Below are 16,203 nucleotides of genomic sequence, written 5' to 3' on the forward strand. Positions count from 1 at the left end.
TGCCTGGCCTAAGGGGAGTTCTATCCCAAATTTTTGACAGAATAAAAACCGGGTTCTTTTTTTTCAATATGTGTATTTTTTTAATGTGTTTTTCAAAAATGATGCTTTTAATGTTTATATTTTTATCAAATTGGGGGTCTTACGTGCCAAACCAACGACGGGCATCTGGCTATATTTTACGTCATATATATTGGGGTAGAAGGCCAAAAAGTTAGTGTATTTGTTTCGGCTAGTCTAAGTTATGCATTTTTTATATTTTTTTTATTTTATAGAAAACATAATAATTTCAGGCAGTTGACTCAAACTTTGAGGCCTTATAAGAAACAAAAGCATTTTTGTCGTACCACTTTTAGCCTACCGTCCACAGGACCGCAAAGTTGGCAACTATTGCAGTCCGCGGTGGAAGCAGGGCCGTCGCGTAATCTTAATTAAAGCATTCTTTTTTTCTCAGTGAAAACGCTTTCTCGATAAACAAAGTTGAGCTTCGTGTGATTCTTTTGCGTGTACATCGCATAAAAAAAAAATGTCGAGTGGACTGGCAGTTTTGGTCTGTCGTGGAATATTATCACCCATCGTAAACTTTCATGAGTACCCGTGGACAGCCACAAGCAAAAGAAAATCTGGAAAGATATCTTCTCTGACAGCAAGCTACAACACATAAGCTTTCCTATTTGGGACAAAAAAAAAAGAAAGTTGCAATTTTTTTTAAAATAAAGAGTTAGCAGCGGGGAGAAACGAAAAACGCCAGAGTCAAGACGCTTTGGAACCGCCACTTTGACCGGTTACAATTTTTGTACCAAGCAAATGATGCAACATGTTTTTGCACTTTCTTTTGCCTGGCCTAAGGAGAGCTGTACCCTAGAGTTTTAATAAAATTAAGACCGTTTTTTTTTATTTTGTTTTTTCGATATGGGGTATTATTTTGAAAATGTGTTTTTTCAAAATAGTTTCTTGTTATGTTGATATTTTTATAGGGAAGCTCATATTTTTCACGACTAATTTAGATGCCCTGGCCTATATTATGTGAAGCTTTCGAACTCATTAATACCATACAGATTGAGGTAGAAGGAAGGCCCTGAAAGTTAGTGCGTTTGTTGCACCTGGTAGAAAGTTAAGAATTTTTTATATATTTTTTAATTCATAAGGCACTCAATATTTGTATGCAGTTGACTTCAACTGTGGTATGTTACATGAAACAAGAAACATTTTTGGCGTACCGCTCTTCGCCTGCCTTCCACAGGGCCGCTAATTTGGCACCTAATGCAGTCCGCGGTGGGAGCGGGGCCGTCGCGCAATCTTGAAACTTTTTTTTTTTTTTCTCGTAGTGGAAACGTGGTTTCGGGACAAAAAGTTTCGTTTCGTGCGATTTATTTGTTTGTACATCACATATAAAGAAACAGTAAAAATAAAAATGTTGAGTGGACCTGCTGGTTCGATCTCTCGTGGAATCACCCAATAGCGTCAGCGCGTTACAACCGAGCCGTTCGAAGTACCCGTGGGGTGACGAGGCTGGCTGGCCCAAAGAGCACGTAGCTTCCACAACACTGTCAGCTTAGGGCTGAACGGGGTGGGGAAAGCAACTTTTGTTCGAGTTTTGAGCGACAGGCTCATCTTCTAGGGGGAGAATGGCTGTGTCCGACTGCACGAACGAGGGTCCGAGAAAGAGGGAAGTCCTTCCTTTCCGTCTTCTTGGACCGTTTGGTACAATGCGCGATTTGTGAGTTGAGCTAGGAAGCAAGCTAATAAGGAAAATGTTGAAATTCCAGAGAGCGGCCCTGCTCTGAAGGAATCTGCTACGTCACGACTACGTAGCAAGTTCCCCAACGTTGCTAGACTACCTCCCAAATAGGCTCCGCATGCATCCACCAGGTACAGATTGTACTATCGTTTATTTAGCTTTAAAATTAGTTTTCTTTTGCCTTTCAACGGGAGACTGGTGTTTTTGAGGTTAGGGTGCAACATGCAACACATTCAAGCTAGAAAATGAGCGCTGGAATTTCGTTTCCCTATCCCTTTAAGGTGGACTTTGTTCATTCGGTTTATAAACCAGAAGAACTCTGGGGCGTCAAAGACTGGAGCACCACGTGGTGGCGCTTGCCATGAAAAGGGTCTACAGACCTTTTCCACAAGGGCGCCGCCATCTTGAATTGTCGTCACTTCCAGTATGGGCGAAAACATTGTTTTGCCGTTGCCACGCCAATAGAAGACATTTAGGATAGAAGCCTAACCGTCACACATTCTCGTTTTGGCTCCCCTCTATTATTTTGCTAGTTACAGGTTGAAACGTTTTATTATTTTTTTGTCGCCCATACTGGAAGTGACGACAATTCAAGATGGCGGCGCCCCTGTGGAAAATGTCTATAGTGTAGTGGGCAATCATTGCAGGTGATACAACAGCTTCGCTGCCCAACCAGCTTCACAGCGTGGATTGGAGCCTTAATGGTTTACTTTCTTATGTTCGGTGCATAGGCCAAGGCCATACTTTCTGCAGCTAGATAATGTTATCAACTTCAGATAACACAAACGCCCCTGTTTTCTTGCTATTATACACGAGAAAGGCGGGCACGAGCATACCCGATTGCCGCACTCTTAAAAAAAAGGAGTAGTACTTCGTCCTTTTTAGGTACTAAATCGATGTTACTGAGAGTGATCCCCCCAAAACGGCAAAACCCCGGTTTAGTCCCTCCCTTTTGTTTTATTCTCTTTCCATCGATCCCTTGAGGTCGAAGTTTTGAACCGTTTAAAAGAGTGTTTTTAATTCCTGCAGCAGGGCTTCAGGGACTAAGTTTAACTCTTCAGGGGATTAATTATGGTCCCTTGAGCGCCGTCGTGTTGATAATTGGGGGACAAACTTTGATCCCTTTGGTGATCAACAGCAGTGATTGGGGACTAACTTTTTTTTTGATCGGGTACTAAATTTCGTCCCTTTGGGGATTAATTTTGTCCCTTAAAGGGATGATATTCAAGTGACGGGGGAGTAACTTTCGTCCCTTTGGGGATCAATTTTGACCCTTTCAGGGATGAATGGTATAGTAATGAGGGATTAAATGTCGTCCCTTTGAGGATCAATCTTGATTCTTTTAGAGATGAATTTTATAGTAATGTGAGTAACTTTCGTCCTTTTGTGGATGAATTTTGACACTTTTAGATACGAATTTACTAGTAATGAGACCCTTCAGCTGTGAATAGGAGTGAAAGGTTTCCGGCATTGAACAGCTTCTTATTCAGAAAAGGCAGATTCTGCAACTTGTTTGAAAAGGTATCTCTTCTGAAAAGTTGCACAAAGTGTCTTTTCAGAAAACGAAGGTATTCAATACCACAGACCTTTCACTCCCATTCACAGCTAAATATTGCAGGTACATCTGAAAAGTCGCACACCTTTGTTTGGAAAAAGCAAGCCTTCGTTGTTAAACAAGCTGCGAAGACTAGATATGCGGACAACACTCGTAGAACTTTCAGGCAGGCTTTAACAGCCAACATCACCATTTTACGAAACACGTTGCACCAGCATCGGTAGAAACACAGTTAGCACTTTCATTGTGGAAATATATTAATTCTAGAACTACACAACGCTGAAAATGAAAACAAATTCACATCACAAGAAAGTATACAAGAAAATACTGCCATCTTGGCACTGAAGGACTTGCCGACATTTCATATGACTAGCATAGATATAGGCATCTACAATGGTTCTTGGTGCTGCGGAACGAGCCCGAAAAGTTGGTGCCAGCACATTGGAAGTTCAAGCATTCACTGAATGTGCCTGTAACCTATTGAAATTGTAAGAAATTTCGCCTCCTTTCTGTGATAAATGCGACCAACTTGACAGGGCCTATGGTGGACATGCTTGTAGAGTTAGCAATGCTTGTTAACTGTGACGTCATTTTGTTCTAAGCACAGCAAGCAGAAGGCGAGCTTTCATCTGCTCGTTGTGCTTATCGGGAGTTACAACCATCGCTAACTCCATCATCTGCAGACATGACTGCTATTGACATTGGCCAGTTTGTTGGTCTTATTTTTCATGTGAAGGGAGTTAAGCTTTGAAATTTCTGCAGGAAAAATTCACATTTGGTTAAATCTTAATTGAGCTTTCTACATGCAGGACTTGATTTTTCTGGCTCGTTTCACAGCACTAAACATATTGTAGACACCATATATATCAATTCAAGAATAAGAAAACTTGGAGAGGAAAAAAAAGCGACCAAGACCCTTTGTAGTGTCCTCTGCTTCCTTGTATAATGAGAAGGACTATAAAAATCAAACACCATAGTAAAAAAGCTCTCAATCCTAAAATATGAAAGAGTAAAATTACTAGTGTATCTACAAATTAAAAAAACCCTGGCATGGGTTTTTGACCTTCAGGAATATATCTGCTCAAGAAATTACTAGTATATAGGATGACTCCCTCTCAACGTCGTCGTCGTCATCTTGCATACTGACCATTCAACGCTGTTCCCGTGTATCAATATCTGTAATCTGTAATCAATCAGCCTCTGCAGTTTGCCGCACAATTTTGAGCGCAAACGAAACAGAGGAACGGGGAAGGGGTGCGTTTCATTTACCCTCGTCAACAGGAGAGTTGATTTGAGAAAATGCTTTATTTGTGCAACTGAGGGTGGGGGATGCCTGTCGCCCTTGAAACTAGACATTGGTGACAGGAGGAAGGGGAGGAAGGTGAAGGGAGTTATATACAATGTACTAGCCCTGCCGACTTTATGTAGTCGATCAGGGTATCTAATATTGTCTTCCGGTGTTCGGGGCAGCAGGCAGGGATGATCCATTCTTGCAGGCAGCTTGGTCTCACAGGCCGGGAGAGCGACTCCAAAGCATTCTTTCTTTCTTCTGCACTACTTGGACGATCCCAGGATACATATTGTGTATCCGCGGGCACAAGGCATTCTTCGCATAGTCCGGCTTCTGGGTCTTCTTCGTTGTCTTTCCTTTTAAACTTGTTTATTCTGGCTGGCGTTCGTCAACAGGAGAAAAAACTGTCTAGTGTGTTTTGGCGTCTCACCGCAGCTGGGCGCCCGTTACGACTCTCCTAGAGTGCCTTCATACACACGCGCGCTTCTGCTTGAGGGGTGACATCTCAGCCATTTTTCCGCCCAATCGTTTTTAATGTATTTTGAAGCACGCGCAATCTGGTGCCAATTAGCTCGAACGCGTAGCTTTGGCTAATGCATAGACGCCATTTTGCCGCCCAAGTCACGCACCGAGTGCGCGAAAGCGTCACGCGCTGGCACATTCAAGGCAACAATGGATGTCTTCACCCTCAGACAGGCAGACTTGTAGGCACCCTAGACTCTTCTCTTATCCACCTTTTCACTTTCGGTGGCCGCGTCACGTGACTATCTGCGAGGCTTTGTCAGTACAGAGGAGGCTATGCCAGTGGCTACACATAATGTTGGTTAAGGAACCTTCCAGTTCGTTCGATTTTAGTGTAGGGATGTATATTTCGCAAACGCAAAGCCTGAAACGTGATCCGCCGAACCCGCTTCTTTGCCAGTACGGAGTTGGCGGCAAAAGGGAAAGGAAAGGGATACTCTGGATCTGCAAGCAGAGCATATGCAGTTACTTTTGAGCACACACTTTAGAGCACACCAGCTCGAAGCACGGGATTGCGACAGCTCGTGCTGCAGATCCCAGGGTAGGGTGAACATGAAGCGACTGAGTGGGGCGAGCTGAGGCCCTTCTATCCTGGGAAAAGTGGCGCATTCATTGTTGTAGAAATGCTCGAGCCAGGTGCCGCGCGTCACTTCTGGGAAATTCATGGCGTCTGAAATCTAGCTCAGTGCCGCGCTGTGCCGCCATGATCTTCCCAAGGGCTGCACGTTGCACGTGCTTCGTGCATCGACGCACCTTGCGCTACTTTTGAAACATGAAGGGGCTTTAGGATGAGCTACAGGCTTCGCTCATGCTTTCAGTTGCACCTCAAAATGTGGAAAGTGATCAGTTAGAACCAAGCCACTTCGATCGCAGCGCCACCATCGCTACGATCGAAGCGAGCGACGACACATGTTAAGATCATATAGGCAATATAGCGCCTTAGGGGCTATATTGCATTTTTATGATTTTGACGTCAGAGGTAACATAAAAACACCACGTTACGAGGACTTGACGTTAGGACGACGTTACGACGTCATTGTTGACTACGACGTTACGCGATGGCAAGGTGCTCACGGTCGTAAGGCCGTCGTGACATCACGTTGCATCGAATAGGACGCCGTTTAGCGACATCAAGTCGCCGCCGTGACATCGCGTCACGTTGAGGACTACGACGTTATGCGATATCAAGTTGCCGTTGTAACGCGGTCATGACGTCGCGCCGCATCGAGGACGACGTGGACGTGGTCATTAATGCCGACGGCGATGTCAACGCCCCACGCAACGTCAAACATCACTGACGTCACGTTAACGTCATTCTGACGTCGTCGTCAACGTCACCGTCACAACGATGTCATGACGAAGCCTTGACGGCGCGTAACGTCGTCGCCTTCACCAATATCAGCGTCGACGCGCCGTCACAACGAAGTCTCTACGTTGTGTGACGTCTTCGTCGTCAACGATGACGTCAACATTGTGAAGTTGTCGGGACGTCGTCGTGACATCGAGTTGCGTCATGTCGACAACCTGGCACCAAGCCTTTTTATGACGTCGCATATACAAGGACGCCGTCATCTTGACGTTTCGTGATTTCGTCGTCGTAATCGCCGTGAACGTCAACGTTGACATCGACGTCGTTGTTAACGCAATATGACGTCAGAACGCAGTCTTAATGTCGTGTAACTCGCGTTGTCAACGTCGATGACGACGTTGACATCAAGGCGTCGTCGTGATGTCGCATGGCGTTGTGACGGCAAGTCAGGTTGCGGTGACGCTATGTATTGACGTGACGCCTGACGTCTAGGTTGTATAAAAAATATAGCCCGGCGTTCCATTGTTTCTACGACCTTGACCAGTGTGCCAGGCCAAACCATTTCGCTCGTAGTGCCCGAAAGGGCGCTACGAGCGAAGTGGCTTAGATTAGCTGTTTTTTTCCACATGCGGAGGTTTCGATCTGGACGAGCATCGTAACGGCGTGCGGTCGTGAATCACTACTGCGTGGTGCACGTTAAAGACCCGTGGCGAGCGGTTTGTACTCCACTGGCTAACTTTCTCATCTACAGCTGGGAGGGAAGTCGCCCGTTGAGGCAGACTAAAGTCTATGCTGTGAGACGTTTTCAGGCAGCTGTGCAGGGGCGCCGCCATAGCCGATTTTCAGTTTTTGTTTCATCTTATTCCGTTCGCTTTACTTCACCATTGCCACGGCAGGACAGATTATTGCCACTTTAGGTGCTACTGTGTCCTTGTTCTTAACATAGGCCTTTGTGAAGGGTCGTCAACGCCTTCTTCAGTGGCTCGGCATTTCGGTAAAACAATAGAAGGTCGGCAGTGGAGGCTCAATCTGGCGCGTGTTTAAAGCGTCTATATACATAGAAACACCTAAATTTTTTTGTATACCGACGATAATGAGGATGATAATTCGCGGCTCTTTCATCATGTTGTTTGGTTTGGTTACGTGTGCCACCAAGCACCCCGCACTAACAGTCTCTACCGCGCCAGTGCAATCGCCCGAAGAGCGCGGCCGGTGCGAGAAAAATCTCGGGGGCCATGCTCTCACGGCTGCGGGACGGCACACCTCCCCATTCTAGTATACCCTACTATTGCTTTAGCGTATTGGCGGAAAAATATTGCGGTGGTGCCCTCCTATGCTTCCCTCGTGACATCATTACCTTGTGAACAAGTTTGATAGTGTTTGTAATGAGCATGGTGGAAGCTTTAATTCATTGCGCTCTGAAACCAACACTGCCAACACAGTTAAAATTGTAGTTCTTACATTACTCCCATTTTCGTCCGAGAGAAATACTTTCCTGGCGTCGTGGACAGGATTCGGCCCATCCTCGCAGTTCGTCCGCAACGAAGCTTTCGATCGCTCACGTTCTCGAATAGTCAAACTATTCGCCCCTTCTCCGTTCGTCAACAAACTCAGTGGTGCCATCTACTGGTATTCCCCGGCACACTTCTGGTTCACGTGTATTTCTTGATTTTGCATCCATTATTTTATCATAGGAGTGAATTAAGTTTGGCAGTGCTGTAAGTGGCCGTTTCCAAAAGATAGTTTGTATATTTGACGACACAAATACTACGAAGCCAACCGCCTAGTTCAGTACCGGAAGTCGATGGGGGCTATTTGCACACTGGCGCCACCACGTTTCAACTCACGCGAGGAAGAGGGAATAGTCGGAGGGGGGGGGGGGGGGGGGGGTTTTTTGGCATGTCTGAAGAAGTGAAAACTATGCGCGCGCAGCTTTGACCGAAGTTCAATGTACGTGAGCACACAGGTAGCCACAGCTTTGGCTTTATTGCAAGGAAAAGTTTTCCCCGAAATAGTATCGAACTGAAATGGTGGTTTTGAAGAAGAGCATCCCAAAAAGATTTTTCCGAATCAGCCCCCCACTCCAAGCAGCTTTTGAATTATCACTGAGAATGAGTCGTTTCGCTGGAACTCAAACAGTTTCAAGTCATTCCAAGTGGAACTCGGGGTGCCATAACCTCGAAAGTAAGTCCATGCGCCAACATAGAGCCACTAAATGATCTAATTTAGAGTATCGGCACTCCGTTCCCAGGCGAAAATTTCAACTGGGACCAATTGGTCCCAATTGCAACTGGTTTATGAAACAATTCCCAGTTGCAACTGGTCCCAGTTGGAGTTGGTTCCAGCTGGAATTGGTCCCAGTTACAACTGGTCCCAGTTGGAGTCGGTCCCAGTTACCGCTGGTACCAACTCCAGCAACAATGAAACACGGCACAAAAAAGCACAATAAAACACGGCACAAAAGTTGACAAGACTTTATGGTCAAAAACTTGGAGAATGAAACTAAATAATAGGTTCGGTGACGTGCACGCTCCGGGTTTAGTTAGTTGCTTGCGACGGTTGAATCGCTTTTTCAGAGGTAGTATTCATGAGATGAAGGAAGATCGGCCGCTGGCGTCTGTTAGTGAGGACGTCCTCAACTTCTCTCCCCATCGCGTGAAGAAAGGTGCTCACCCGTGATCCCGCGTTCCGCAGGTGAAGTCCTGTTAGGATGCGGTAGCGCTCCCACCTCGCAATCTCTGTCACAACAGTCGAACATTTTCGAGGTAGACCTCCTGCCATTTTCGCCATTGTGCTCTCCGCGGCGTTCTCTCTTCCGTCCGGCCTATGTGCGTCCGGCCTTTCCTGGGTGCCCTCCGATCGCTGAACTGCATCGTTCCATCCTCGAAGTTCACCGCCGCCACCATGGTGGGTGTACAGTTAGGTCCAAAAAAGCGCAGCTGTAGTTTTCACATTTTCACAATGACGCCAACTTGGAAGACGCCAACTTGGGCGATGGCCGCGTCCTTTCGACACCGGCGTCAGCATAGGCAGCGCCATCTGTCGACAGCACGTACCACTAATCCGCACCCGCGTCTCGCGTGCCACCTGTGCCACGGCGGCCGGCTAGCTCTGATTGGCCGAAAGATAAATTTATTTATTAAAAGAAAAAAAAATACTGTAGGTATTTAAATAAATGTTTTAATATATTTTAATAATGCACTAAATGTTCATTTAGGTGAACAGATTTTGTCACTAATTATATTTTCTAATAAAAAAAATGTATTTAGTTAATTAAAATTTTTATATTATTTTTATAAATATATAAATGTACCCAGTAATTCAAAATTTTCCTATTTGTATAAATCTAAAAATATAAGTGTTTTTAGTTTTCTTTATTAGCAAAGGTCAATGCACCCCCAACTTGTCAAAATTGTTGTCCCGTGTGAACTGGGAACGGGAAAGGCATTTGAAGTCCGACTGGGAATCGCTCCAACTAGTTCCTTCCCTAACTGGTCCCAGTTCACTCCATTCTTAAATGGGAGTCAAACCAGTTGACTCCCAACTGAGAATGGTTCAAACCAGTTGTCTCCCAACTGGGAATGGTTGAAACCAGTTGACCCCTCAGCTGGTCCCAGTTGGACTCCTATTGGTCCCAGTTGATTCCCAGTTGGGATCAGTTAGTCCCAGTTGAAACCAGTTGAGGTGCGAACTGGTCCCAGTTAGAAATTTTCGCCTGGGTTCCCTGATCTGCCTGTGGGCGCCGCCATCTTGGTGCTCAGTGCAAAGGAAACGCAACTGTCGATCTTCACAATTCAAACATGCGAATGCCCCCGCTTAGATACCGTTCTAAAACAAAAGTCATGTTATATTGTTTTTCTCTGTCGCGAACTATTTTAACGGTTTTGGTGGACGGATAAAGTTTAGTGCGATTTCAGATAAAGCGTCAGAAAACTGACAATCATGCTCTTAAGCACCAAAGTGACTGAAGTGTCCGTTATTCTGAAGCATAGCTTATTCAGTGGCTCTACGCCAGCCACTCGTTTCAGAGAACAACGCAAACAATTTCTTTCTGAGAAAGATAACAAAGTGCTCTCGTTTTGCGGGTGGCGGCCGTGGCGCGTGGCCTATTGTAGAGCGTGCGTGGCCTTCCATTCGATCCAGGCCGCCGATTTGGTAAGTCGCACTCCATCGGGCTCCCGAGTTCAATTGAATTTCTTTTACAGGAGTCCGGCGCCCAATCCCTGATAGGAACTACAAGACTAAGAACAACTGCACCCGACTAATTCCGAGGGCGCTCGTTGGATTAGCGATTTATTCGTGTTTGCTGCGATTGGGTGGTTCTGCAGTTTGTCAGCTTTGCAACGATGAGATGCGCATGTCTGATTGCAACGTGTGTAGCGATAGCAGATGCCACGCCCAAATGTTTTACAAGAAAATCGGAACCCTTTTCGGATGAGCACCGCATTTTTGCTTCAGTTATAAGAAAAGGGTCTGAATGGCATGTAACCCTTCTCGGCGGTAGGACATTCGATTCGATTCAAAGCATTTTGATTGCATGAGGCCTTGGAGATGAGGTTCGCCACCGATTCGCCCAATTCGCCTTAAGCGAAGTTGCGGCACTCCTTTTGCGAGTCCGTCAGTATGGTGAGATGCGTTTGCGTCGTGCAGTTCGCAGCGAGTGCTATTGCCGCCTGTTGAACTCGTTCTGTGAGGGTGGTGTATATCGGCGCTGTTCTCATCATTTCGAAGAGCGGGTGTGCGACGGCCAGGGTGGCGGTGTTGCTCCTGGGGAGCTTGGCTGCGTCGGCGCGGGGAGTTCCCCGATTCTCGTCCCATATTCTCGAGATGGTTTCGGCCCCGACTCTTCTCCTGTCTGGATTTCTTTCTCCATTCATGTTTCTGGGGATTCTTTCAACCGTGATGTTACTTCTAGCCGCAGGTGGCAATTCCTGTGTTGATTCTTGGTAGAAGACGCCTCCCGGCGTGGCCATGTTGCGCTTTTCCAGGAGCCATCTTTCGTTGGGCGTCCTGTTTAGCCTTTCAATGTGCGAGATGCATTGGGCTTTCCAGACTTTCTTCACTGTGTTGCAGAAGCCCGTTTTCAACAGGTCCTCTGCTGCCATGTACTCCGGTAGTCCAAGCGCGTTTTTGAATGTTGTTCTTATGACTACGTTCAGCTTGTTAATCTCGGCTTGCGTGAGTTTCAGGTACGGAGTGGTGTACATCACTCTTGAGATTATGATGGCGTACTCGAGCTGTATCGCTTCCTTTTCCTTAAGGAAAAGGAGAAGGATCTGAAGCCTTTGGCTCCGGATCCTTCTCAGCGTGCCGTTGGTTTGGGTTGTGGAGTTAGTGAGTTTGTCCAACGTGCTTTGGTTCCTCCCGGATTGACTGGCAGAGAAACGACCTCTTGTGTATAATTCGCACTTTTTTTTTTTTTTGTTCGATTGTCTTAAGAGGGAATATGATTTTACTAGTGACCATAGCTTAGTACTCTGCTTCTGAGCGCACGCTAACGGCAAGCATGCACAGATTTGTTTTTCTGCATAGTTCATTTCCCTCAAGATTTCCGATTTTATCATCATATAAATTGTAGCTCGTTCTGAGCATCTGCACTAAATGTGCTCACTAATATGGGGTCCTATGAATGATAGTTAAGCCTTTGTAAAAACAAAGTGATAAAACTTTCTTCTGGGACATTTGGGCATTTGATCAAACCAATTAGGAGATGATGCAAGCTAAGAAAAAAGTATTTCTTAATTTATTTATTTTTTAAGTGAATCCTCCTAATGGCCCTTAAAACTTTTTTTTTTCACTTTGATTTGAAAAAGGCATAACTCTTTCCTACCACTGTAAAATATTGAAATTGCTTGTAATTTCTGATAAGACAAGTGCCGGCAATGATATTTTCACACACTAAATGTAAAAACTTTGGTTTCACTTTCACTGTCTTAGTTCCTTATTCAGTTACAGTGCATAAAATTAGTCTGGTCTTCACAGTAGTTGCCTGTTCAGGTTGCTTTGCTATTGCGAAATTCCTTGAGTCGACACAAGTCACCCTCTTTCTGATACATGGCTAGTACCGACTTTACTTCAGAGGCCATTCCTGAGTACCTTGCTGCTCCGGACATTGAAACGGCGAACCTACTGTAGCATATTTTCGGCACAAACAAATTTGGTTTTCTGGGCAAAAGCAAGTAGAATGACCGTTAATGCGGTGAGGTCACGTGCAAGCTATGTATTGTTGTCGAATTGTACGATTGTTAATCGACACCAGCTAACCTTTCTACATTAGGTCAGTTGTTGACAGTGCTAAACTCCCGCGGAGAGAAGATACCCCCCCCCCCCCCCCCCCCCTCAGCCACTTAGTCCGCCTCCCGTCGTTTGAAACGCCATCTAGATTTTCCTTGCAAAACTGTGCATTTCATGAAGTGCGGTATTCGCCATCCAGAGAGCGCTTAAACACATATGCGCTCCGTAAAATACACTACAGGTGCCATTGCAGCCATCCTCAAACTGGTTGCGCGTCGAACGACGGGATGCGAGTCGTGGGGGAGAGGGGGGTATTGCTCAGTTCCTCCTCTTTCGTCATGAGGCGTCATCACACTCCGGCGGACCCCAGCCAGCGATTGATCCCGAACCCAACTCCGACGCATTGATTAAACACGAAAGTGAGCCGAGCGCAAATGCCACGCTCGTGTCCAATGTGGACTTCGGGAGTGGCCCTAGTTCGATGACGTCACAAGTTTGGGGTACAGGTCTTTCTAATAGACCGATCTCACACCCAGTTTCACTACGCCACCACTGCAACTATGCATCGTGGGAACTAGAGTCCTGGTGCACTAGCGATAACCCCGCTGAGGGTCTGCGCGAGCGGAGCACGAAGCGGAACGAGCTGTCTCGCGATCTGGCGCCTGCTCATGAATCACAGTTAAAGGAGCTATGCAACAATTTTTGTACTTTGCGCAAATACCGCTTAAAACGGATCCCTAACGTTAATGACCTACGAAACACGCGTCCGTTTTTCAACCCACGCAATAGAAGTCCCAGAAAAAAATTTAAGAAAAACGAGCAGCGTTCACCCCCTCAACTCGCAGCCAGAACAAGTGGCCACGTGATCTGGAGCCGATTATATGCCGCCAGTGTTGATCATAGCCACGCGCTGGGGTTGGCAAAGCGCAGGACACGCGCTGAGTTCCAGACATTGTTATGGCTCGGCTGTTGTCGTCGTTGCAGCGATTGGACACGGGTCACAACCCGAATGCTTCTCGAGCTAGCAATTGTCACGAGCCCAAGTCGAGTGCTCACGCAATGCTCGGGTCCAATCTATGAACCGCATTCAAATATCGTCACTTGGGTGTACTGCGATCCCCGAGTTACGTCATCAAATTTTGCAAAGGAGAGATTGAATGAAAATGATCGCTTTTGTCCTTGAAATTACACCGCAACAAAGGAGTTTCTTGGCCAATGGCGTTGCGTGTGAGTATCCTTGAGTCCCAGCTGTGCCAGTAAGCTCGTGTAGAGAGAAAAACATTCCAATTGAATATCGTTGCACAGCTCCTTTAAGGCTGGTGCACACAGCCCCGATTCCTTACGTTACGTTACGTAAGCTCACGTACAAGCCGCCGGGATATCTGTGCATCATATCAAGAGTGGCTACCAATTCGAGGAGGTATACATGGCACGCGACATTCGAGACACGAGTGTTTCGGTGACTTAAACGTAACGTAAAAAAAAACAAAAAAAAACAGTCTTTTAAAGTTCAACCGAGCTTAAAGGGGCACTGACACATCAAAATCATATTTTTTATTATTATCCGAAACGATTGAAAACGATGCCGGGACATTACCCTCAAAATTTGAGATTTGGGAATTCAGTATTCGTGAAGTAAAAAAACAATTTCCAAATGCCGAATTCGAAGTTCCCGCGCGATCGGCGCCGGTGCCTTGACGTCAAAAATTGAGGAGACCTGAGAGTCCACTTTCCTGTCACCACTCCCTGCTGTTGCCATGGCGACCCAAAGCGAGGAGGATAGGAGCGAGCGCCGGCTAGCGCCGGCGTTGTGGCGGACCGGTTTTGAGCGGTGTCGCCTGTTTTCCGTTGGAGGATACAAATCCAGGAGACGGCACCACAACGAACTCCCGATTTTTGGTATTTCAAAAAGAAGGGCCGTAGTGCGTTCGCAATTGCGTTAAAAAACATGTTTTAAGATTGCCGTAATTAAATGTTATAGAGATGTCGCCTACAAAGCTTCTAAATTTCCTGATTTTTGACGTCACCGATCAAAAGAAGCGAGGAGGCGAGAGGCGGGAAAATCAAACGCCAAAAATAAAAAGGCGCGCGCGCGCGCGGGAAAATTTTTTTTTCGCGACGCGGTTTTTTTTTGCGTGTCTATGACTACAACTTGCATCGTTTTAGACAATAAAAATAAATACGACCTTTGGGGTGTCAGTGCCCCTTTAACTACGTTACAACAAGTCTTGTGTCCTTGGTTGCCACGGTAACTCACCATCCTAGCTCGTCGCCACCGAAACAATCGTGTTTAGAATGTCGCGTGCCGGGCCATCTAGTTGAATTGGTAGCCACGCTTAATTTGATGCACAGATTTCCCTGTGAATTAAAGATAAGCTTTCATTACGTAACGGAACGTAAGAAAACGTGTTTGTGTAAACCAGCCTTTACAGTGAGCTAGAATTAGAATTTGGAATACATTTTAGCGCTCAAAAAACAGGGACAAAGAGGCGAGAAACAGACAGCACAGTGCGCTACTAACAACTGATTTTATTACGTGAAACGACACTTTTATACCATCCGAGTTTCTGATTTTGCTCCACCACTAGCCAACCCGGTGCCAGGCCGCGTCCTTGAGGAACGCACGCTCTTTGTCCAGTAAATCAATTGAGGCCACGCTGACACATGCTGCACCACCCTTAATCTCATCTGCCTCGACTATCTCCCTCACAGTTTTTTCCTTGTGCCGTGCCAGCATCTTGCTCTCGGAAAACAACGGCATACACTTGCACCTTTCACAATGATCAGACAGATGACCGTCCCGATAATTTCCTACTTTAAGTTTGTGCTCCCTCAGCCTATCATTAACACACCTACCTGTCTGACCTATATACTTGTTTCCGCATGATAAGGGGATCTGATATACTACTCCCTCCGCACATTCAACGAAGGGATCCCTGTGTTTTACCGCGCAGCCAGAAGGGGCCTTACAAAAAGGATCTGTCATCCTACATAATCTACTAAGTTTGTTTGGTGCGGAAAACACTACTTTCACGTTTGATCTATTGGCCACCTTTTTCAAGCCATGCGCCGTTTTGTGAATGTACGGTATCACCGCGACCTTCTGTTTATCTCTGAGAACCATTGGGCAAGGGCGATCTTCACTACGCATAGCTCATTTGACATTAAAGATGTATACTACTCTTTGCCGCACGACAGGTTACTAACATCCGTGGAACATTGTATCGATCGCTTTGGTACAGTGGCCTTCCAGAATCAAATTGGCATGATGGAAGAGAGTTTTATTGAAATGCTCTCGTTTTATCTTAAATTGACGTTTGTGGAATGGAATGACGGGGTCTATATACAAAAACAAGGGGTATGCATTGGCTCATGTTTGGCACCCATCCTCAGTAACATATTTTTAGCCCATCAGGACAAAGTTCTTTTTGAGCGCTTTAATGAAGGCAACAATTTTAATGAAATCAAAGTTTTTAGGTTTGTGGGTGATTTTTTAGTTTTGTTCAAGCATGGGCCTGCAGAATTCCAGTCGAGAGTGGATGACCTCTTTACTG

The sequence above is a fragment of the Ixodes scapularis genome, unplaced genomic scaffold (genome assembly GCF_016920785.2).
Source record: "Ixodes scapularis isolate PalLabHiFi unplaced genomic scaffold, ASM1692078v2 PGA_scaffold2__306_contigs__length_199485367, whole genome shotgun sequence".
Classification (NCBI taxonomy): domain Eukaryota; kingdom Metazoa; phylum Arthropoda; class Arachnida; order Ixodida; family Ixodidae; genus Ixodes; species Ixodes scapularis.